Source organism: Rousettus aegyptiacus, unplaced genomic scaffold, assembly GCF_014176215.1.
Source record: "Rousettus aegyptiacus isolate mRouAeg1 unplaced genomic scaffold, mRouAeg1.p scaffold_m13_p_8, whole genome shotgun sequence".
Taxonomy (NCBI): Eukaryota; Metazoa; Chordata; class Mammalia; order Chiroptera; family Pteropodidae; genus Rousettus; species Rousettus aegyptiacus.
Window position 1 is genome coordinate 21801839 of NW_023416311.1, and position 23933 is coordinate 21825771.

Here is a 23933-nt window from a genome sequence, read left to right on the forward strand (position 1 = left end):
GCTTTCTTTCCACAGGCAGGTTTAATTATATCATTGACCACATGATTGAATTCAATCTCCAGCTTTTTTCCCTCCCTGAAGATTTGGCTAACTCAAAGTTTCAACCCTCTAATCACCTGATTGGTCTTTCTGGTGACCGACCCTGATCCTGAAGCTAACTTGGGGCCCACAATTAATTATGTCATTATATAAACTTGGGTGTGATCCAGGGGCTCATGAATAAAGACATTCCTATCACTTGGGAAATTCCAAAAGTTTTAGAAGCTTTGTGCTGGGAACTGGGGGACAATGATCAAACAAATTCCTTATTATACAACACCCATGTAAAACTTAACAAGACAGAAAATGTTTATTTAGAAAACAAGTTACCCATAATTCACAACCCAGAGGGCCCCTGCTATAGTTGAAAAGTTGAGTGAGTTTTCTAGCGTAGTTCTCTGTGTATATGCATGTAAATAAAATTGCTTTTATGCAAGTGTCACTACATTTAACATACTTCGTTTTTTGCAACTTGATTTTTTTCAGTTAATTTATTTTGAAACTCTCAGTATATCACTGCATGTAAATTAAACTTGACCTCATTATTTTAAACTGTTGTATTTAATGTACCACTGCTTATTTTCTAAAACAAACAAACAAACAAACAAAACAAAACCTTTTAACGAGACTTAGGGTCATTTCTAGCTCCCCCCCCTTCTTTTGTACATTATGACAATGTTTCCATCAATACCTTTGTACACTTTTTCAAATACACATGTAAGATAAACTCCTATGAAAGAAATGTACTGATGAAAAGATACATAAATATAAAATTTTACCATATATCGCAAATAGGCTTTTAAAAACACTTAACTAATGTATATTCCCACCAATAAATGCCTGCTAACAACTTTTTTCACTTTCAGTTTTTTTGCGCCTATTACATATAAAACTTAGCTTGACCTCTTTTCCTTATAAATGGTGAATTTTAGGTGTATTTGTCTTTTAAAAAAATAATGAGTCAAAATTTAAAAATTTGTTCTTTTTGAAGATTTAGAATGTATATTACGTATATATTGTCTTACCAATTTATTACTTTAATTTACATGCTTACACTTATCTTTTCCAATTAAACAACTTGAAATAAAGTCGTTTCTATTGCTCTTCTCTCTGAAAGATAATAAAACATTGTTTTCTTCCACCTCTTCCATTCTTTCTCCTCTTCTTCCTCCCTCCCTCAGTTGATTTTTCCTGAGTCTAGTACATGGTAAACCAGTAAACTTTTCATAAACTATGCTATCATATAAATGTGGTATCATTTGGACTAGTGTATGATATCATGGTTAACCTTAAATCTACATTTACAAATTAATCTCTGGATTTATAGGCAAAATCATTTTTATTTAACATCCATTCTATATATTATTGGATCTTATGGGCAGTGATATTCAAAATACTTAGCATCCAGCTTTAGGGACCAGAGTTCTATATATTTTCTGCTGAGCCCTGTTTGTTGGATCTGGGAAATCCAAGGGATCCAGGGTAGGGTGAGGAGGATTGGTGGTTACTTAAAGAGACTTGATATTTAATCTTTATTTGTACATGAATAACTTATGGAGTTCTTTTATTATTAAAAGTTAGCTTTTTGGAGTATAAGAGATCAAAAGTGATATTCTCATGATAATAAATGCTCACAAGGCAGAACTATAAATAGAGGTAGAAATGTTACAGTATTTACCCCTATACACCTCTATCCAGAGGGGACTGACAACCAGCGTTACCAATTGGTTTTCATTAAACCCAATTTTGTCTATGCCTGTAGAAAATTTTTTTTATTTTAAAAATGTCAAACCTAGAGAAAAAATGCAAAAATTGTATGAAAACATCCATATATCTTTCACATTTTCCTTCTTTATCTCTTCTGAACCATTTGAAAATTAGGTGAGAATAAATTGAAGACATCGTGACAGACTTCCCCTAAATATGTAGCTTGTATTTCCTAAGAACAATTACAGCTGACTTTTGAACAACATGGGTTTGAACTTTGCAGGTCCACTGATACTCAGTTTTTTCAATAAATACCTATAATGTTTTTTAAAAAATTTATTTTAATTAATTTCAAGTATACAGTACATTGGTTAGACATCTATGTAGTTTATAAAATGACCCCCCCAATTGCTCCCTCCCTCCCCTGACCCTCCATCTAGCCAACATATTAATGCTAACTGCATTCCCTATGCTGTGCTCCCCATCCCTCAGCTAATACTTTGTACTTCTTTAACCCTTTACCTCATTCTCCCAGCCCTCCTAATACTCTACTCTGTCCATCACCAAATTGTCCACTATATTTGTGAGTCTGCTTTTGATTAGCTTGTTCTTTTTATTCCTTAGATTCCGCATATAAGTGAAAGCATATAATGTTTATCTTTGTCTGACCCAAATACCATCTATGTCCATCAAAGCAATATCTTTTTCCATCCCCTTCCTTTTAGTCTGTGTGTGTCTTTTGATCTGAAGTGAGGTGGTTTTTTTGTTTGTTTGTTTGTTTGTTTGTATTTTTTCTTCTTAAAGAAGCCCCTCCAACATTTCCTATAATACTGGCTTGGTGGTGATAAATTCCTTTAGCTTATTTTTGTCTAGGAAGCTCTTTATCTGTCCCTCAACTCTAAATGATAGCTTTTCTGGATAAAGTATCCTTGGTTGTAGATCCTGGGTTTTCTTCCTATTGAATATTTTTTGCCAAGCCCTTCTGTCCTACATAGTTTCTTTTGAGAAATCAGCTGCCAGTTTTATGGGCATTCTCTTATAAGTAACTATCTGTTTTTCTCTTGATGCATTTAATATTTTTTCTTTGTATTTAACCTTTGGCATTTTAATTAAGATGTGTCTTGTGGGCTTCTTTGGATCCCTGACTTTTGGAATTCTCTGAACTTCCTTGGGGTTTTATGTCCATTTCCTTCACCATGTTAGGGTAGTTTTCCATCATTATTTCTTCAACAGCTGTTCACCATCTTGATTTTCTTCAGTTACACTGATCAGATGGATATTTGGACCCTTAATAATGTCCCATATGCTCCTTAAATTATTTTTTACAGTCTTGGTATCTTATCTCTTGTCATTCTGTTTGCGTGTCCTTGGCTTTCCCATTCTCTAGAAAGGACATTTGATCCTTTTCTTTATTCACTTTGTTTATTTCTTTGTTTATTTCATTTAATATACTTCTCATCTCAGATAACATGTTCCTCATTTCTGACTGGTTCACTTTTAAAATTTTCATTTCCATATTTATGTTTTATCTCTTTGTTGAAATTTTCATTGAATTTATCTACACTTCCCAAAAGTTCATTGAGCATCTTTATAGCCAGTGTTTTGAACTCTGCATCTGTTAGATTACTTGACTTCATTCTATCTAGATCTCTGTTCTGTTCTCTTATATGGTTTCTGTTTCTTTACCTTCCCATTTTGGCTGCCATTCTGTGTACGTTTCTATGTACTAAGCAGAACTTCTAAGTCTCCCGGTCTTATTAGTGTGGATTTGTGAAGTAGTTGTCCAGTGGCACAGTCGTGAGAGGGGTTCAGCTGCAGGCCAAACTTAGCTCAAGGACCTACCTCTCCAGGGCCACCTGTTAAGATTCAGCGTGCGATCCACGGATGCTGTGCTTATAGTTGCCTCAAAAGGCCATACCAGAAACTGAGGCCAGCTGCCTCCAGTGTGAGTCTAGGTGCTGCTCAGCAAGGAGCACCTGACTCGTTGAGGATATACCTCAATGTGGCTTGAGCGGGGCCAGGAGTTGAGGGAAGTGGGGTTTTAGGGACTCCTCTGGGCGGAGTGACCTCTGTTATCATGTTTGATGATGTCATGACTATGGCGGGCTGTGTCTGGCACACTGTTATGGGGGAGGGCTCAACAGGGAATAATGGATATGGCCAGCAACTCTGTACAGAACAAGTCTCGCCTCAGCCCTCACTCTGGCAATGTCTCCTGTAAGTCCTTGGTGCCCCCTTCATGCAGCTGAATCAGCACTAGTACTCAGAGCGAGCAGGTTCATCATTGCTAATATCTGCTCGTGGACATGTCCCTTTTATGAGGCTTCTGCTACTGCTGCAGCCTTCGTCTCACTTAGCCACTCAAGACCAGGCAGACCTGAGTCCTTGGCCCATGCTACCTTCTGCAATTGCAGGGTGATTTCTTGGATTTCTTCCTAGTTGTATGGCTTGTTCATCTAGATCCCAGGTGATCTGTCTTTGCTGCTGCTCCTTGTTTCCGTTACAACTTTGATTTGGTTGTCAGAGGGAGGAACAGAGCCTCTATCATTTAAGACATTTTTTTTCTTCCTCATACCTGTGCTGTTTTTTATGCATGGTTGGGAGTCTGAGGATGCATTGTTCCACACCATTTTATATAGGGGACTTGAATGTTTGAGGATCTTGGTTTCCTGGAGGGTGAGGTACAATTAAGTTTTGGGGACATCAAAAGTTATACATAGTGGGGTTCAACACCCCTAATACTCACATTTTCAAAAGTCAACTATACACTTTTCTACCTTACCACACTTTTCTACCTTACCACAATGTAATGATCATACCCAGGAAATTTAACACTGATACAGTAAAGTAAATACAGACTAGAATTAAATCTCCCTAATTGTTGCCATAATGTCCTTTATAGCTGTTTGTTTACATCTAAGATGTGATCATAATTGCACATTATATTGAGCTGTCAAGTTTTTAATCCAGATGAGCTTCCTTGCTTTTTTTTTTTTTTTTTTTTAGGTATTTTATAGCATTGCAGAGCTGGAGTCAATCGTTTTGCATAGGGTTTGTATGCTGTTCTTGTGTTTGGAATCAGGTTATGCATTTTGGCATGAAAATTACATTTGTGATGTTATCTTCTCAGTGTATCACATTAGGAGGCATGTGATGCCACTATGTCCAACTATGTTATACTAAGTTTAATCATTGATTCAAATGATATCTGCCAGATTTCTCCATATCATCTTCTTCAACTATCTTTCACCTAATGCAAAGGTAGATAAAATTTTCCTGTGAAGGGCCAGATAGTAATAGTTTAGGTTTTACAGGCTGCATAAGGTATATGTCACATATTCTTTCAACCTCTCTGTGCAGTCAGTTAAAAATGTAAAAAACATTCTTAGCTGGAGAGCCATACTAAATAAATTGGTAGACTGACATTTCTTGTCCGTATCAATCCCTTCTTTAATGGTTGTAAAATGGTGACTTTTAAATTTCTATGATTCCTGCTACATTTATTAGTCGACATTTCTCTGCAAAAAGAACCTTCCCCCTTCCCACTCTTAAAAACTGTTTTAGAATCAGTATAAAGTTATAGAGCTCTGTCTATTTTTAATGACTACAAAAATGCTAAGTGTGTTAGTTTATTTTTCAACTAGAATTTATAGAGTATGGACTGTATTAGTTGCTATGACTGCAATGTTGAACATAAATAGATATAGTCCTTGTCCCCATGGAACTTAACTTCTAGTGAAGAAAATAGGCATTAATCAAATGATCACAAAAATGAATATAAATTTTCAGCTGTAATTAGTTCTATAAAGGGGAGCATTTAATAGGAGGATGTGAGCTGGTCAGAACAGTCAGCACCCCTAAGAAGGTGATGACCTGGCTGAAATCCAGAGGATAAATCCCACTACTCTGTGAAGATGGGCTGCAAGAGCAGAGTCCTAAGGACACCGTAGTACAGAAGAACACCCTGGAGTTGGGTGGGAGCTGGGCACACAGGTAGACCTAAATGACAGCTAGTAGTGTGAAAAGACAGAAAGAATACACAGTGAAAAATAGTGTCAAATGAGCACAGAAAGATCATGGAACCAGGCCATGGGGAAGAGGGGTCATCATTCATGGAAGAATTTGCATCTTCCAGAGAGCAAAGGGAAGGTCAGGAAAGTGTGTTTTATAGATGGAGTGATGCTCAGACCAGATGAGCCCTTGAGAAAATCACTCTGCCAGAGTGGGGTGACAGAAGAGACCCATCAATCAGCTCACAGTGAAGAGAGGATGGTAGAGAGAGGATGGCAACTTGGATAGAGTACTCTATTTGTTATAAGAGAAGTTGACAAACTGAGAAGTGTGTATGATATGAAACTAATGTGAACCTGGGTGATGGAAATATTCTATATCTTGAGTGGGAGGTGGTCACATAGATGTATCATTATCTAAATCATCAAATTGGTACACATAAGATGCAGGCACCTCACTATACATATATTTTACTTAAAAACATCCTGTAAAGTGAGAAATAAATGTGCAAAACAGTATATGGTATGGTATTATTTGTATAAAGAAGCAGCATACATCTGTACGATATCTCTGGGAGGACACAGAAAATAATCATAGTGCTTGCCTGATGGGAGGAGAGCAGAGTATCCATAAGACAGAGGTGGGAGGGAGATGTTTTATTAAATATATATATTTTTTACTTTGGAATTTTTAACTATGTGAGGGGACCTGGAGACACATTGAGAATGGGGTTTGGGAAGAGAAATGACTCCAAAGTGGTCTGGCTTCCAAAACAGAAGGAATGCCAGTTATTAAATGCCAGTTATTAAACTAAAAGCTACAAATAAAAGGTATCAGATCTAGTGCGGAGTTGCAGGGAAATCAGTGGGGGGAATGTGATTGAAAGCATAGAAGAGGGACTGGCCCAGGGCAGGAAGAGATACAGGGCCTTTTGGTGCAGATGTAGGAGGATAGGATACTTGCCAATGAACATGGAAGGTTTGCATGGTGGGTAGCAATAAACATTACTTTTACCTATATCTTTCTTGACTTCATCACTGATGACAAAGCGAGAGCAATCAATCAACTGCACTTTTCTTCTCCTTCTAGTTAAAATTTTTTAAAAAGCTAGGGTCAGGCAGATGGGTCAAAATAGCTGCTTTGTTATATTGCACCTAGAATTAGGTAATTTACCATCTGGCCAATCATAGGAGGTGAGGAACACCTGCAAGCTTAAAGCCAAACAGTGCACTTTGCAGGCAGGAATGGCCCACAAGAGAGAGCAGGAGAGGTTGAACTAGCAGTCCTTTTTCTTCCTCAGAATTTACCAATTAGAGAAGTGAGGGAGGAAGCAGAGAGTCATATTAATTGACATGGCTCCATGTGGAAATATGAAATTCAAGTAGAGGAGATTCCCTACCACTAGCTTCTTTAATTTTTCTATAAACATGTTCATTTCTCTATACTTTTGCCAAAATTAAGTGTTATGAATATTTTTTAATTTTTATCTATTGACGTCTAAAGACGTTATCTCATCATGGAGATGTTTTCCAACTACAGTTGCCTGGGACTCAACTTTTATAGATTGTGATTCAGCTGGTTTGGCACAACTTTCCTTTGTGCATTTAAAAACATTAAAAGATCTCATTCTTGATAATCACGTTATATAGCCAACATTGATAAAGCTCTGACATTTTATTGGGGGTGAGTGGGGTGGTCTCAGCAAATCCTTCTCTCTACCTTTGATTTTATGCTTTGATTAGAAAATTGCTTTATTTCTATTCTAATCCTACCCTTTCCAATCAAAAAGCTGGGATACATTACAATTGGAGAATGCAGGCCACATGAGGCCCCTCCTCTAGCCTCTGGTCTGTAACTGATCCGAGGTGAAGAAGGAGTTTTGCTCTTTCTGAGGTCCACCCCCACCTCCAGATCTCTGCTCTGGCTTGGGCTGGGGGACACTGTTAGGGAGGTTCATTGGCCTATAGCACTGTGCTGGTTGCAACCTCAGGAAATGTGGTTAACCCCCGGCATCCTATTTCGTTCAAGTTGTGCTATGTTTGGCAACTATTCTTCAATATTTGTAGAAGAGGTTAAGGTTGTATGAAGTTTCAATTTAGTTTTCATTTTAATTGTTAGTGCCTTTGTTGATTTTTGTAGGTTTCAGAGAAGAGGCTTTAAAAATGTCTACTTATATTGCCATATTTCTTGGAAGTTCCTCCTTCCTTCCCTGAATTTTTTTTTTTTTAAAAGCTCAGAAGTGCTGATATTGGAAAGCAGTAATTTCTTGCTCCAGGCTTTGTTACATGTCCTGAGGCCACTGTTTAATGTTTAAATATATTCGTTTTAATAGCACAGTTGAATAATATGCTCAGATTTTTTCTTACCTTATAGATTTTAGATAATATAGTTTGATTTATGTTTTATTTTTAGATCTTTTACTACTTATTGTATCAGTCAGATTAGACTAGGCTACGTTTCTAATTCTATCAATTTTGGTTTATATATTTTAAGCATATGTTATTAGGTATATCTAATTTTAGAACTATATAACTTCCTGGGAGATTGATACTTTAATCATTATGAAGTTTCAGTCTTTATCTTTACTAAAACCTCTTTACCTTAAAATTTGCTTTGTTTGAAGGAAACTAGAATTTTTGTGGTTAGCATACAATAAAATATACAGATTTAAAATTTTATACACCTGAAATTTATATAATGATATTAACCACTGTTACCTCAATAAATTTAATTAAAAAAGAATATCATAAACCAAGGATCATGATTAATATTTATGATTAATTCTATGCCTCTACAATCTATCAACAATAAACAGGCAACCAATAGAAATGGAGACTTAGACTTCCAAGCTTTCACATTTCTTCCCTGCAACCTTCCGATCTGTATTATTAAAAGATTTAAATACAAATGACTGCTGAGACAAAAAGAAAAAAAAAACCCATGTTTGATATTAGTACAGTTGAGCCAGCTTTCTTTCAGTTAATGTTAATGTTTGCATATACCATCCTTTAATATTGGAAAATCCTCATATTTAACACGTGTTTGTTATTAGCAAAATCTAGTTGGACATTTTTGTATTTGTATCTTGTCTAACAATCTTTGTCTTGAAGTTAGAATATAAACGGTCTGGTAATATTGAATGTGGTTATTGATTTATCTGGAGTTCAACTTACAATCTTACTATTTACTTTCCATTCATCTCATCTGTTTTGTGTTCCCCTTTTATTCCTTTCTTCCTTTTTATGGAATTAATCAAGTATTTTTACTATTCCATTTCCTTCTTATTAGTTATCCATTCTTTTGTTATTTTATTAATAGCCCTAAAGACTGCCATGTGTATCCTTGACCCACTGGTATATACCCTAAATTAGTACATTTTTCACTTTGATACTGCATTTACCCCACTCAACCTTTTATATGATTGTTGTCATATGTTTTATTTCTTTATATATTTAAAAACCTACCAAATATTATTATGAAGATATATTATTATTGATTAAAATATAATAATTGTTATTTAGATTTACCCTATATTGTCCATTTCCAGTGTTCTTTATTTTTCTTTCTCCATTCTCCCCTCTAGAATCATATTTCTTTTACCTGAACAACTCACTGTAACATAGTATATGTGTTGGTGACAAATCCTCTGTCTAAAAATGTATTTACTACACCTTCACAAAATGTTTTTCAATCATAGTTTTTTAAAACTTTAAAAAATTTTTAAAAATCTACTTTATTGAGGATAATTCACATACAATAAAATGTACTCATTTTAAGAGGACAGTTTGCTGAGTTTTGACAAAAGTGTAAACCTTTGTAACCATCACCCTAATTAAGACATAAGAATTCCCGTCAGCCCTAAAATTCTTTTGTGCCTCTTTGCAGTCAACCTCCCTCCCAGTCTCTACCCCAGGCATCCACTGATTTACTTTCTGTCACTATAGATTTGTTTCATAAGAATGAAATAATGGAATATATACTCTTTGCTGTCTGGCTTCCTTCAACCAGAATAAAAAAATTTGCTTATCTATTCACCTGTTCATGAACATTTGGATTATTTCCAGTTTTTGGCTATTGTGAAAAAAGCTGCTATGAACATTCATGTAAAACTCATGTTGTGAACTTTATTTCTCTAAGAAAAATACCTAAGACTGAAATTACCTAATTATAGGGTAGCCGTATATTTAATTTTATAAGAAACTGCCAAATAGTTTTTTAAAATTATTAAACTATTTACATTCCCAAGAGCATTGCATGAAAAGTCTAGTCGCTACACATTTGTGCCAAAACTTGGTAATGTCAAGTGTGTTGATTTTATCCATACTACTGGTTGTGCAGTAGTACTTCATTGTGGTTTTCATTTGCATTCCCTGAAGACTAACAATGTTGAACATTTTTTATGTGCTTTTGGCCATTCACCTATCTTGTAAAGTGTTATTCTAACCTTTTGCCTGTTTAAAAAATTGAGTGGTTTATTTTCATTTTATTGACTTGCAAGAATTTATAAATATATAATTTTCCCTATGGCTTGTCTTTCATTTTTTCAAAGGTATCTGTTGAAGAGCAAACAATTTTGATTTTGATGAAGTGAAATTTTCATTTCCTTTTATTATGTGTGCTTTTTTGGTATCCTATTTAAGAAATTTCTGCTTAATCAAGGTTGCAAAAATTTTCTCCTATGTTTTCTTACAAAAATTTTATAGCTTTAGATTTCATATTTAGGTCTATAATCTACTTTGAATTAATTTTTGTGTATGGGCTATGGTAAATATCAAAGTTAATTTATTTCTACATGAGTATCCAGTTGTCAAGCACAGTTTGATAAGACCGTTGAATTGAATTTAGTTGGCACTTTTGTTGAAAATCAAGTATTTACATACATATATTCCTTATCTATTATGTTCCTTGGATCTACATGTCTGTTCTTTTGCCAAAACCACACTCTCTTTGATTAGTTTTATAGTAAGTCTTGAAATCAGGTAGTCCTTTACAATTTTCTTCTTTTTAAAAATTGTTTTGGCTATTGCATGTACTTTGCATTTATGTATAAATTTTAGAGCCAGTTGACAAATTCTGCAGAAAAAGCTGTCTGGCATTTTGATTTAGACATGTTATATCTTTCAATTTATTATTGATCTTTAATTTCTCTCAGTAGTGTTTTTTAGTTTTTAGTATACAGATCTGACATGTATTTTGTTAAACTTACCCCTAATAGTTCACGCTTTTTGATACTGTTGTGAATGGTGCTATTTTTCAAATTTCATTCTCCAATTGCTTATTCTTGATATTGACCTTTTATTTTATGACCTTGCTAAAGTTAGTTATTAGTTCTAACAGCTTTCTTTTGTAGATTCCTTAAATTTTTCTATGTACATAATTACGTTAACTTTGAATAAAAATTTTTACTTTTTTCTTACGAATATGTATGCACTTTATTTCTTTTAATTGCCTTATTTCATAGTTGGATCTTCCAACAAATGTTCTATAGAAGCATTGTTACAGGGATAGCATTCAGTCTTTGAGCCATTCGTTGTGATGGTAGCTGTAAGTTTTTTGTAGCAGTCCTTTTTCAAGTTCCCTTCAGTTCCTACTTTCTGGGGATGTTTATGATGAATGGGTATGGGATTTTGTCCAGTGCTCTTCATGCGTGTATTAGGATGATTATGATTTTTTTCTTCTCCAAATATGATAAAATACACAGACTAGTTTTTAAAAATTTAAACCAACTTTGAATGCCTGAGAAAAACTCCACTTGTTCAAAATGTATTATCCTTTTTATGCATTGCTGGATTCAGTTTGCTAATATGTTGTTAAAGCTTTTGCGTTTATATTCATTTTCTTTTCTTGTAAAGAATTTATCTGATTTTGGTAACAGGATAACATTGGCCTCATAAAATGAGACATGTCACCCTCTATTTTATGAAAGATTTTTATAAGATTGGTGTTTGTTCTTCATTAAATGTTTGTTAGGATTCACCAAACCAGTCATTGGGACATAAAGAGATTTGTTTTTGTTTTTGGAAAAAGGAGGCTATTAATTATGAATTAAGTTTCTTTAAGAAATATTGGGCTATTCAGATTTTCTACCTCTTCTTGCATCTGCTTTGTTAATTGTATTTTTCAAGGAATTTTTCTATTTTATCTAAGCTATCAAATATATTGGAATAAAGTTGTTTGTAATACTCCTTTGTTAATTTTAATGTCTTAAGGATCTATAATGAAGCCCCTTCTATTATGCATAATCTTGGTAATTTCTGTTTTCTCCATATTTTAAAATTAGGTTAGATAGAGATTTATTAATTTTATTGATATTTTAATTAATTTTTTCTATTGTTGGTCCATTTTCTATTTCACTGATTTCTGCTCTTATTTTTATTATTTCATTCCTTCTATTTCTTTGGCTTTAATTTGCTCTTCTTTTTCTAGCTTCTTAAAGTGGACTCTTCGAATATTAGTTTTAAACTTTCCATTTGTTTCTAAAATAAGCATGTTAAGCTACAATTTTTTCTCTAAGCACTGTCGTAGTTGCATCCCACAATTTTTAACACATTGTGTTTTCATTTTATTTGGTTCAAAATATTTTTAAACTTTCTTCATGATTTTTTTCTTTGACTCAAGCATTATGTAAAATTGTTTTATTTGTAAAATATTTGAGAATTTTCCAGGTATCTTATTGTTATTGATTTCTAATTTATTTCCACTGTGTTAAGTTTCTCATGTTTACAGATTTGTTATTTTCTCTGTGTATCATGCTTTATGTATTTTAAAGCTTTATTATAGGTACATTTGGATTACTCTATTTTCTTAATGAATTAATCCTATTTATCTCTGGCAATATTTTATATGCTAGTAATACAGTTATTCCAGCTTTCTTATGATAAATATTTTCATGATATATCTTTTTTTATTCTTATATTTTTAACCTATCTGTTTGTATATTTAAAGAGTGTTTTGTTTTGTAAACAGTTTATAGTTTCTTATAAACAGTTTTATTGTATTTTTATCCAGCCTGATGGTTTCTGCCTTTTAATTACAGCATTAGACTCTTTAAATTAAATGTAATTAATAACATATTTAGGTTTAAATATACCATTGTGCTGTTACTCTTCTTTTTGTCCCATCTATTCTTTCTTCACTTTTTCTTCTTTTCGTGCCTTCTTTGGTATTAAGGTTTGCCTATGCCATTTTATCTCATAATTGGAGATAATTTACCATATCTTTTTATGCTCTAGGATTTATAATAATCACTTTCAATATATAGCAGTCTAATGTCATAATATACCACTTTATAGATAAAGTATGTTATAACTTTATAGTATAACAGTATACTTCCATTTTCTCCCTCTCATCCTTCGTGTTATTGTTGTTATATATGGTTTACTTATACGAAGTTTATAAATTTCATAATAAATGGGTATTAGCTTTGCTTTAAACAGTCAGCTACCTTTTAAAGGAACTTAAAAATGAGAAAAAAATTGTTTATATTCACTCACCATTTCTAGCTCTCCTCATTTCTGAGTTTCTATCTGCTATCATTTTCTTTAGCCTGACAGTGTGTTTATTTGTAACACTCTTTATTTCACCTCACATTTGGAGGATATTTTTTCTGGATAGAAAATTCTAGAGGTCTCTGTTTTGTTTTCTTTTTCAGCCCATCCAAGATGCTGTTCGATTATCTTCTCGCTTGTGTTCTTTCTGAAAAGAAGTAGTAGTTTCTTTGTTCTTCTGAAATACTGTCCCCTTTTCCTATGGTTGCTTTAAGATATTCTTTGTCAGTTGTTTTCAGTAATTTGATCATAATATATTTTGGGATGGTTTTCCTTTTTTTAAATCCTCTTTGAGGTACATTGAGTCACTTGGATCTGTGTATTTATAGCTTTTATTAAATTTGGAAAATTTTAGCCATTACTTATTCTATTTTTTTTCTGCCTAACTTCCTTACCGCCCCTCCACCACCACACACACACACAATTAAAATCAAACATATGTTAGATTGCTTGATATTTTCTATAGGTCATTATTTTTTTCAGATATTTTTTCTTTCTGTGCTCCAGTTTCTATTGCTGTGTTCTCAGGTTCACTTATTTTTTTTTCTATAGTATCCGATCTTAGGCCCATTAGGCAACTTTTTAATATTAAATATTAAATTTATCAGCTCTAGAATTTCGCTTGCTTTTAAAAGTTTTCATTCCTTTGTTTATTATATTCACATTTTTCTTTAAATCCTTGAGAATATTTATAGTAGCTATATTAAAGTCCCTCTCTGCTAATTTTATCATTCCTGTTATTTCTGCTTTTGTTTCTACAGATACTGTGAATGTTACATTGTAGAGCTTTTGGATTTTGTTTTTGTCCTTTTACGAGTTTTGAAGTTTGTTAGATAAGTTACTTAAAATTAACTTTATCCATTTGATGATTTTTAAAGCTTTTTTAGGGCAGTAGAATAACCTCTATTCTAATGCTAGTTCAGTCCTCCTACTAAGGTGCGATCTACCTGTCTCTACTGTAATCTTCACTCAGACTCATCAGAACTTGAATACCTTCCAGTCTTTCTTACCTTTAGGAATTGTTTAACTTAGAGCTCTCCACCAATGTTCTTTGGCCACATGGAATTTTATCCTATGTATGTACATCTTAGTTATCAACCAGGAACTCCAAGTAATCTCTATAAAGATATTCTCAGCTCTTTATCTATATGATTTTCTCTTTCCAGTTCTCTGTCTGACAAATTCCAGGTCTAAGCCTCCATGAACTCTGATCTCTGTCTCCTCAACTCAATGAGACCACTATGCTCTTTTCTGGTTTCTTTGCCCTTTGCAGTGATATGGAAAATGCCTCCATGCAGGGCTCACCTCATTTGTTTCTCTTCTCTCATGGATCACAGTCCTGCACTGGCTGTTGTCCAGTTATTGAAAACCAGTTAATTCATAAATTTTGTCTAGTTTTCTAGTTGCTAAGCAGTAGTGGGGGGCAAGACAAATATTAGCTCAGAAACAAAAAATTCTTCAGCTTTCTTTTTAATGTATATTTTCACCGCATTCAGAATTTTAGGTAGTTATTTTCTTTTAGCACACCAAAGATTATCTTAATGGCTGTAACTTTTGTAATTTCTTTTGAGAAGCCATATGTTGTTCCTCTGAAAGTAAAGTGTGTGTGTGTGTGTGTGTGTGTGTGTGTGTGTGTGTGTGTGTGTAAAGAAGCAGGGAACTGACTTAATCTTTTCTTTGGTTTTTAGAAATGTAATTATAATTATCTATTGGTAGCTTTCTTTGTATACACCCTGCTTAGAGTTTCTAGGACTTCCTGAATCTGTGGCTTAATGTCTTTATTAATTTCAGAAAATTATCAGCCAATATTGCATCCACCCCATTCTTTCTCTCCTTTCCTTTTCAGATTTCAATTACATGCTTGACTATTCACCATGTTTTATGTATCTCTTAAGCTCTTTTTTCTATTTTTCATCCTACTTCTCTTCATAATTTAGTAGAATATTTTCTACTGACCTAATAGTTCATGAATCTTTTTTGTTGTGTCTAATCTGTTTTATGTACATTTTTTGAGTGCGTTTTTGTTTGGTTCCAGAATTACTATTTTATTTTGTTTTTAAAATAAATTTTAGTTTTTCTCTGATGAATTTCTGTCTAGACATCCATTTTCTTGAACATTTATTATAATTTTTTAATATTTGTTTTCTGTAATTCCAAGAATGAATCACCTATGTTCTTGTTGTCTATTTTTACTTTTGATTTTTTCTTAATTTGACCCATCACCTGGCATGTTTGGCAATTTTTAATTAAATATCAGATATTACATTTGAAAAATTGCAGTGGTTCTACATGTTGTTCTCTCTCCTCAAAGGGATTTTAATTTTTAATCTGGCAGGCAGTTCGGACAAATGTAGATCACCTTTTGCTAATCAATAATTGAGGTAATTTGAAGATGGATTTGATTCTCTGAAGGCTTTTGGTTTTCCCTAAGTCTTAATGCACATAGGATATCAAGAGATTCAGTAGAGACCCTGCTGCTTGGTAGTTTCTAAACTCCAACTTTTGTTCTGTTGGCATTATGAGATTCCTGAGTATTCTCCTTTACTGTGTAGGCACTTAGCCGCTGCTTGGTTACTTTTCTTTGCCTTTGACCCTGTGCAGCTTCAAATGAGGTAAATATGCTTTTTTTTTTTTTTTTTTTTTTTTTGTTGCGGTGCAGGGAATGGAGTGGAAAAAGCTTTCACTTTACTAAGATTTCCTTTCTCTTAGATTTTAGTCCCTTCGATCCCAGCTATATTGGTAACACCAAAAACCTGATTACTTTCTGAAGTCCTAGGCCTGGAAGCTGGCACAAAATAACTTTTTTATTTTATTAAAGAAGTAACAGATCCTGTCCAGGAAGATATAGAGCCCAATTCTTGAAGAGAGAATTTGTGGCCATATTTAATTCATCAGAGTCAAACATTATTTACATTATTCCAATATAAAAAATACCCAGAAACATCCATGAGCTTTAAAAAGTCTTGTCTTTTTGCAGTATAGGCTCAGGCTTGCGGTCCTGGGCTGTTGACCCGAAGCTCTTCAAGAATAGGCTGCTGAGGAACCACGTTTCTAAGAGCCTTAGGACCTTTTTTAGGCATGCCTTTAAATATGCCATGTTAACAAAGGATCTCACAGTCACATCCTTAATTTAATCTTTATCCAGAGACCTGTGTCCTAGATTTGAAGTTTTTGCACTGGAGATACCAGAAGGAGAAAGTTATCCTTTCTAACCCAGCAAGTCTTAATTGTTTTTGTTTCCTCTATTCAAAAATCAAAATAGTTTTTTTCTGTGACTCATTATGCTGTCTTTTGGCATAGGGATCTAGGAAAACTCAGTTGGCACTTTTTGCATTCAACTTGGAAATCTCCCTCGTCAAGTCCATGAGTTCATTAGTTACCCTTTCCATTTGCTGCATTATTGCAGGCAATAGCATTGCTAACTGTCCCACTAGTACATGACTCAAGTGCTCTTTTCTTCAGCTTCTCCAAACAGCTTTCTTGGTGTTCTTCAAATCCTCTCCAAGAGTCTTCCTGAGGCCCTTGCAGCTTTCGCTAACAGTCTTTCAAGGCACTTCTAGCTTCTGCTCATTGTCCAACCTCGAAACCAGTGTTTAAAATTTTTTTTTACAGCTGTACTCTACTTTCTAATACCGAATTTTGTTCTGGTTATCTGTTGCTGCCTAACAAACCACTCTAGAACCTCCTGCTACAAAGTAGAGGATATGTGTTGGCAAGAATCCAATGTGTTCTATACTCTGTATTTTGATGGAATGCATGGAAAACTTTATCCTCCAGCATACACTTGCCTAAATGATTTTTCTTTTTCTGCCAGTTTCTGTTCAGACTACAACGCACCCCTTCATCATTCTCTATCCTTGGCTGTCTTGGGAACTGGAAGTAGATATATTTTCTGAGGGTAAAACAAACAAACAAAAAGAAGAAACAAACAAACAGACAGACAAACAAACAAACACAAGAAAAAGGAAGGCTAGGGGATAGGAAGATGTAGAGGTAGGAATGACTTTGGCCATGTCAGAAAATGATTACCATGTGCTAACGTAGTGATTGTCCAGGTGTCTGATTTGTGTAACTCTGATCCCAAAGCTAGAGGCAGGTGGTAGAGCCAAGTTAATGTTCACCTTAGTTGTTTCCTGGAGGGTGAAATTATTCTGAATTGGAGAGAGTACTTAGGCTAAATCCAGTTACAAATGCATGATAAAGGGAAGTTCCTCTCACCCATTTTGTTCTGTTGATTTGAGCTTTCATTCTTACAGCTGGCACAAGATTTCCTTTGGCATTTTAATAGGAAGGAGCTGACACATTTTGACTCTTAATAAATATGTATTAAACAAATAAATAAAAGTTGGAGCAAGGGTATCTAAGCCTGTGAACCTGCAACCCCCTTAATCTGGAAGTCTCAAAATCATCATAGTTGGTAAGAACTAGGAAATGGCATTTGGCATACTCACCAAAGCCTGCCACCTGGCTTCTCTAGTTTTTGAGGTCACCTGAGCTTAGAATATTTGATTTCCCCCCCAAGATAAAGTCTTTGATATGTATTTACTACTCACTAATAATGATAACAGCCAACATTTGTTGAAAGCTTACTTTACGTCTAGAACTGCTATTCATGTTATCACATTTAATCTTTACAACAACCTTATGGGGTAAATACCATAATTATTCCCATTTTACAGATGAGGTCAGTTAAGATTTAGAGAGAACAAACAACTTACCCAAATTCACTCAGGCAGTAAGTGCGGGCAGAGAACTTCTGCCAGAAGCATTCCACCCTGATTAAATGGTGACCCTTACATTCTACCATGTGTGTATATAGACTTGCCAAGGGGCTTTGGTGACTCAATTGCCATGCAGAAAGCAGCAAACAATTACTTCCAGAAGCAACAGATTGTTAGGAGGTGCAGCTTTCATTCAAAAAGATCAGAAGGACAGATCTTATTTAGACTCCATCAGCTCTATTAGTTCATCTGCCCATGACTATTCATAGAAACTTGGAAATGCCTTCTGTGCACATCTCTCATCTATGTATATAAGACTCAATCAGTGGTTCAAGAAGGTTATTAGATAATTTGGGATGTAGAACTGGTACAAGAAAAGATAGTAATAATACAGGGTAGCAAATGCTAAATGACAAAGGTGTGGTACCTGCAATGAGAGCTATAGGGGCTCAGGAACCACGCCCAGTTGCAAGCCAGGAGGTGCAGATAAAGAAGGAACCCTGATTAACTTGTGCTGCTGGCTGGCAGTGCCAATGTCCACTCTCCCTCAGCAGCTGTTCCAGCCAGCAGAGAGGTGAGGGCTGCGGTGTTTGGATGAGATGCTTGTGGCAGTATTTATTGCCTGCTTCATTCCTGACTGGTGTAAGAATTTTTATGCTATATCTTTTTTTTGTTTGTTTGTTTTTGGGACTTGGAAGCACCTGAGCTGGTAAGCAGTCTTTCTGCCACTTAAAGTAGGCAAAAAAAAAAAAAAAAAAAAAGGGGGACACTGGAAAGGAGGATGCTGTAAGGAAAGACTAACCTGCTCCGGCCAGGTGGGTTTTTCCATCTCCCTTGGCATATCCAGGGAGGAGTAGAAAGGAACTGGCAGGCCTCTTGACTTTGTCTATGAGACAGTCTGAGACCCATCGTGCTATTTTGCTTTACATTTTTACTTGACTACACAAACCTTCCTTGCACCGGGTATTCTGCTAGCTTCTGGGCACCTGAGAGGTAGACAGGTGGGGGCCCAGGAATGGTGACTGGAGACTTTAAGCTAATGTGCTGCCCTTGAGGCATGAGGTAGAAGAGAAAAAAGGTCTGTGAATAGACTTGGCAGAGGGCAGAACCAGAGAAGCTGCGGACAGTCTTGAGATTTCTAGCTCATACGTGTCCAAGAACCCTCTCCCCACCATCAAATCTATTATTTGACCTTGGAAGGAGAAGTAGGGGCACACCACGCGCTCTCAGGAGAGTGGGGTCAGAGGTTGCCAGGCGGTGGCCCAAGACGTGCCTCCTTAGATAGTGGTAGGGGTGGGCACGCCGAATCCTCAACCTCTTTCACCAGTTCTGGACGCCCAGGAGCAGATGCAGGTGTGGTTGTAGCCCAGGGGTGTGGGCGCTGGGGATGAGGTAGTTAAGGTGGGGGGCGCCTGGGTGAGTTGTTCAATACCGAGGAACAGCAGTTTGCCAGAGTTAACGTGGGCAGCTTCTTTGGGGAGGAAAGGAAAGGAAGACCGTCTGCCAAGCTCCAGCTTGCCCCTCGCGTGTGTGCCTGTGTGCGCGCGCGAGTATGAGTGCGCGCGCGCCGAGGCGTTCCTCAGGTTGCGCTGCCTGGTAACCGCGGGAGCTATTGGCAAGGCGACGGAGTGGGGGCGGGGGCTCCCCGACCCTCGGAGAAGCCGAGCGCGGGCGGCCGAGGCGAGCCGTGAACCCCAGCTCCTGGCGCGGGGCGGGCGCTGCGGTCGGCCTCCAGGCCCCAGGGGGCCCTCCAGGGAGGAGCTGGGGAGGAGGCCGGAGCTGCATGGAGTTTCTAGGGCGCGCAACTCCAACGGGGCCTCGGCCACTGGGCTCCAGGGCGCAGCGAGGCAGCCGCGCACATGGGCTGAGCCCGCGCGCCGGGGCTCTGCACGGCCAGCGAGAGAGGGAGGGGTAGTGGAGCGCGCCGTGCCAGGGTGCGGGGCAAACGTCCCCAGACGGGAGCCGAGGACAAGGACAGGGAGGCACGCGCCCAGATCGCGCTCCGAGCCGACGAGGGGCTCGCGCCGACTCGGCGCGCGCTTAGGGAGCCGCCCGGGGCGCCGTGGGAGCCGGCGGCAGCGAGGATGCCGGCGCGCGGACGCGGCTGCCGGCTGGGGGTGTGAGCGTGCGGCCGAGCGCTGCCCGCCAGCGCCCGCATCCGCGCCGCCCCCTCCCTGCGGGCCTCTGAGGGATCCCCCACCAGCGCCGTGCCGAGGCGCTTCAGAACCCCGGCTTCGGGGCTGCGGGCCCGCGCGGTCGGCCCCGGCCCAGCTAGAGGTGAGTGCCGCCTCCCGCTTGTTTCCTCCCCTGGTCTCCAGCTCTCGCCTCCCCCCACCGTCCTCGCTCCTCTCCACGGTGCCCAGAGCCCGCGGCTGTCGCGGGCCCCTGTCCCCGGAGTGGGCAGGCGGGCGGCCGACAACACCTCCCATACCTGTTGGCCCGGGCAGAGGGCTCCCCGGCTCGCCCCAGCCACCTTGCTTCCCTTGGGGTGGCTCCTGGACGCCCGCCCGGGGGCGTGAGGCTGGGGAAGGGCCGCGGGTGTTCCACTTGGGTGTCTTGGAACTGTGCGGGCAGCAGGTTGGGAACTGGGCACCCGGGCGGTGGGAAAAGAAGGAAGGGCACGGGAGCCGCACCGCAGCCCAGGTGAGAGACCTGCGTGGCTTTCAGGTCTTCGGGAAGCCGGGAGTCATGGCGATCCGGCAAGGCGGGAGGCGGGAGGCGGGAGGCAGGATTCCCTCCACCTCCAGCCCCTAGCGCAGGCTGCTCGCCTTCCTGGGCTCACGCTCCTCGGGGTCCGGGGCCCTGCGGAGTGCGGAATAACCGGGGAGGCCTCTGGCAGCCCAGCCTGGGACCTGGCTGCTGCTCAGCTGGCCCCTGGGGCGCCAAGGAACTCCATGGGTTCGGCGCCTGGGCAGGGGCGGGCTCTGGTTCTCCCGGCAGTTTGGGTTGAAACGCATGTTCCAGCCTCCCTGGACTGGCGCGACAGGGAGTGAACTTCCTCAGACTTGGCCTGAGGGCGCCTAGGCAGCAGCAGGTAGTTCTGGGGCCGGGCTGGGGGCTAGAGCGAGCGGGGAAGCCTCACACCGACGGGATGGTGGTGCGGAGCCTGGACCGAGGGCTGCGTTTTGCCTCCTAGGCGACAGCCACGTGCGCCCTCTGCCCCCACCCGCAGCAGCATTTCCCACTGCTCTTTTTTCTTTGGGGAGGAGTATGTGAGGAAGACGTCTGCCTCGCCATTGGTTTGAAGCTCTTAGCCCAGATGAAACGGTGACTGCAGTTTCTTGGGTGCCAAAACTGTGGCACCATCCCCAGGCCCGGAGCCTGTTTTTCCCAGAAAAAGAGACTTTCCCGGACTCAGTGAATTGCAGCTCAGTGCTGACTGTGTGTGGCTGTGTTGGATCGTGAAGTCTGATTAGTGTTAATAATAACTACATTCTAGAGTGAATAAGTGCAGCCTCGTGATAGAGGTGAGGTGACCTCTAGAAGAATGGTTAGCTTTCCACTCCGTATATCCAGACACACCCAGCATTTGTGCAAATGTGAAAACGCATAACTCTCAGGATTTCCATGTTATGCTTTTTTAACTGCTGACTTGCAGTCAGAAAGACAAACTCTTTTTCAGTTCAGGCACCAGAGCTTTGGAAAGGGTTTTAAAGCCTTTTGGTGTGAAATTGTCTTGAGGCTAGAGCAGAGCAGGTTTTATTATTATTATTTTTTAATCAAAGCCTGACTCCAGTTTTTCTCCTTAGCTTGTTGGTGGTTTTTATTTCATCTTTGTGGGGTGCAAGGAAATGTTGGGGGAAGAGGAAGGAAGTGTTGGTGGATTCTCAATTTTATTTGCTATTTGTTTATCTGAGGATTTGACTGAAGTCTAGATATCAACTGAGATCTCTCCTTGCAGCTTGCAGCTCTGTCGTGATACCCAGTTTAGTATTCATTCCTGGGCTCCAGAAGCTGCACACCTTTGCTAGAGGCAGTTGGTGGTGGCCCCCATGGGTGCCCTGTGGATGCCCCTGGGCTATGTTCTCCCAAGTGGCCTGCTTTGCTGGAAGCCTAGCAGTGTGGCCTTCCTTTCTGAATTCACTGCAGACCTGTGGTTTTTTCATGGCACTAGCTTCCTGAGGCATGGTTATGTTTACTGAAAAGCTGGTCTATGACACTGAAGTTGGTTGCTGGATGTATCCAAGTGTAGTAATGAAAACAAAACTCTGGAAACCCAATCCCCAGGATGCTTTATTGGATGAGCGCTAAATCCTCTTAGAATTGTTCATCAAGATCACCTTTCTTTGAACTCTGAATGTAACTATTGCCAGTAATCAGGCCTTCAGTGAGGGTGTGGAATGAGAGCTTTTTAGAAAGAAAAGAGTTTAATTCAGCTGGTTTTGAGGAGAAAATGATGGACAAGACTTGATGAAGACACACCACTGCCCTTTCTCTCTCTCTGAGGGGTGGTGGAGATTGGGGTGGAATGAGAGTATGTGTGACAGCTGCTTGGTTGAGTTTAACATTTATCTCCACAGTGGGAGGCCTCTAATCAGTGCTTAATATTGCGCAGGGTTAGGCTTCAATCTAGAGATTTCTTTTCCATAGCGAGTGTACAGTGTGCTCCTGGGTCACCAGCCAGGGAGTCTAGATGCTGACAATTGAGCCTGCAGCCCAGGCTTTGCCAGCTCCCTCCAGTACAGGCAGCCCATGCTGCGCTCGTTGGGTGGCAGAAGGGGGCGCTAGTTCTTATGTTGAGAGGAATTCTTTTGGCTCTGATAGAACTTCGGACATTTAAAGTCTTTGAAGACCCTCGATTCAGCTTTCTGAGCCCCTACTTTGTGCAAGACACTGTCACACAATTGAGCTCACATAATCCTCATTTTTCATGTTTGGAAACTGATGCTAAGGAAAGTTAAAGAACTTTCCTGGAGCTGCATAGTTTGTGGGTATGAGGCAGCATTATGGTTTGATTCTAAGAGACTGGGCTTTCTGATTCTAAGTCCAAGGCTCTTTCTACACTGCTTCTTATGATATGAAGAGTATTTTAGTAACCTTTGACCCTCAGTTCCTCTCTTAGGGTAAGACCCACAACGGGTGCCTTGTCTGTGTTTGCTGAGTGAATTTAGGTCAGTGTCTCATTCCTCATTTCTGAGGAGGAAGCTCAGGCACAGGAGGAGCTGGGCTTTGTACAGTGAGTGGGTTAGGGGAGGAAGCCCTGCCCTCCATTGATGCCCACACTCGAGCCATGTGAGGTTCGGCCCAGATCAGTTTGATTATAGGCTGCTGCTTTGTTTGCATGTTCCTTATCTGTACCCACATTAGTATGAGGTGCATGTCATCTTTGACCTTCACTTGAGGCTTAAACTAATGTAGTCAGAGTATCTGAAATGTCCTTTCACGATGGAGAACCATTAGGCAGTGCAACGAGCAATAGCCTCTGATGCTTGTTAAAACTGTGGGGGTCCCGACTCTCAAACAACGAAACCATCCTTCAAGATGGGCAGAGCCTAGGTGATCCCTTGGCCGCTCAGTTTGAGGGTAATTCTGAACGTGGTTAGAAAAGAGAAAAATGAAAACACAGTTGGGGTTTTCAAAATGAATTATATTTTAATCATTTAAACAAAATCAGCTAACAAATGGTTACTTAATATATCACCTAACAAAAACATATTCATTGCCTTTTATGTAGTATGGATGAATATAACACAGCACCTGTCATCAGAATATTCACAGATGAGTGGGAAAGGCAGACGATGTATTAGGGGTCTACATTTGTGAGCAGAGACAGAAGGCAGCCAGTCTAGGATGGAAGCAATGTCTGACCTGAGTTTAGAGTGTGATTATGAAGTGGTCATCTCAGTACAGAGGAAACAAGGTGGGCACAGGGTCAGAGGTAAGAAAACATATAGAAAATATGAGGAAG

The 23933-nt window shown here is 38.9% G+C and overlaps 1 protein-coding gene across 5 annotated transcripts in view; it reads left to right on the top strand.

Annotated features, from left to right (window-relative positions):
* Nucleotides 1-23933, top strand: part of CALN1 (calneuron 1) — a 520980-nt gene that overhangs the window by 87114 nt on the left and 409933 nt on the right. The window contains exon 1 of one of the 5 annotated variants that reach the window (XM_016138514.2): nt 19673-20302. The exons of 3 other annotated variants lie outside the window; for them this stretch is intronic. The gene's annotated coding sequence lies outside the window, so the exon portion shown is untranslated. Of the gene's footprint in view, nt 1-19672; nt 20303-20342; nt 20669-23933 lie in introns of those variants that run through there. One more of the 5 variants, XM_016138516.2, reaches the window with a different exon arrangement.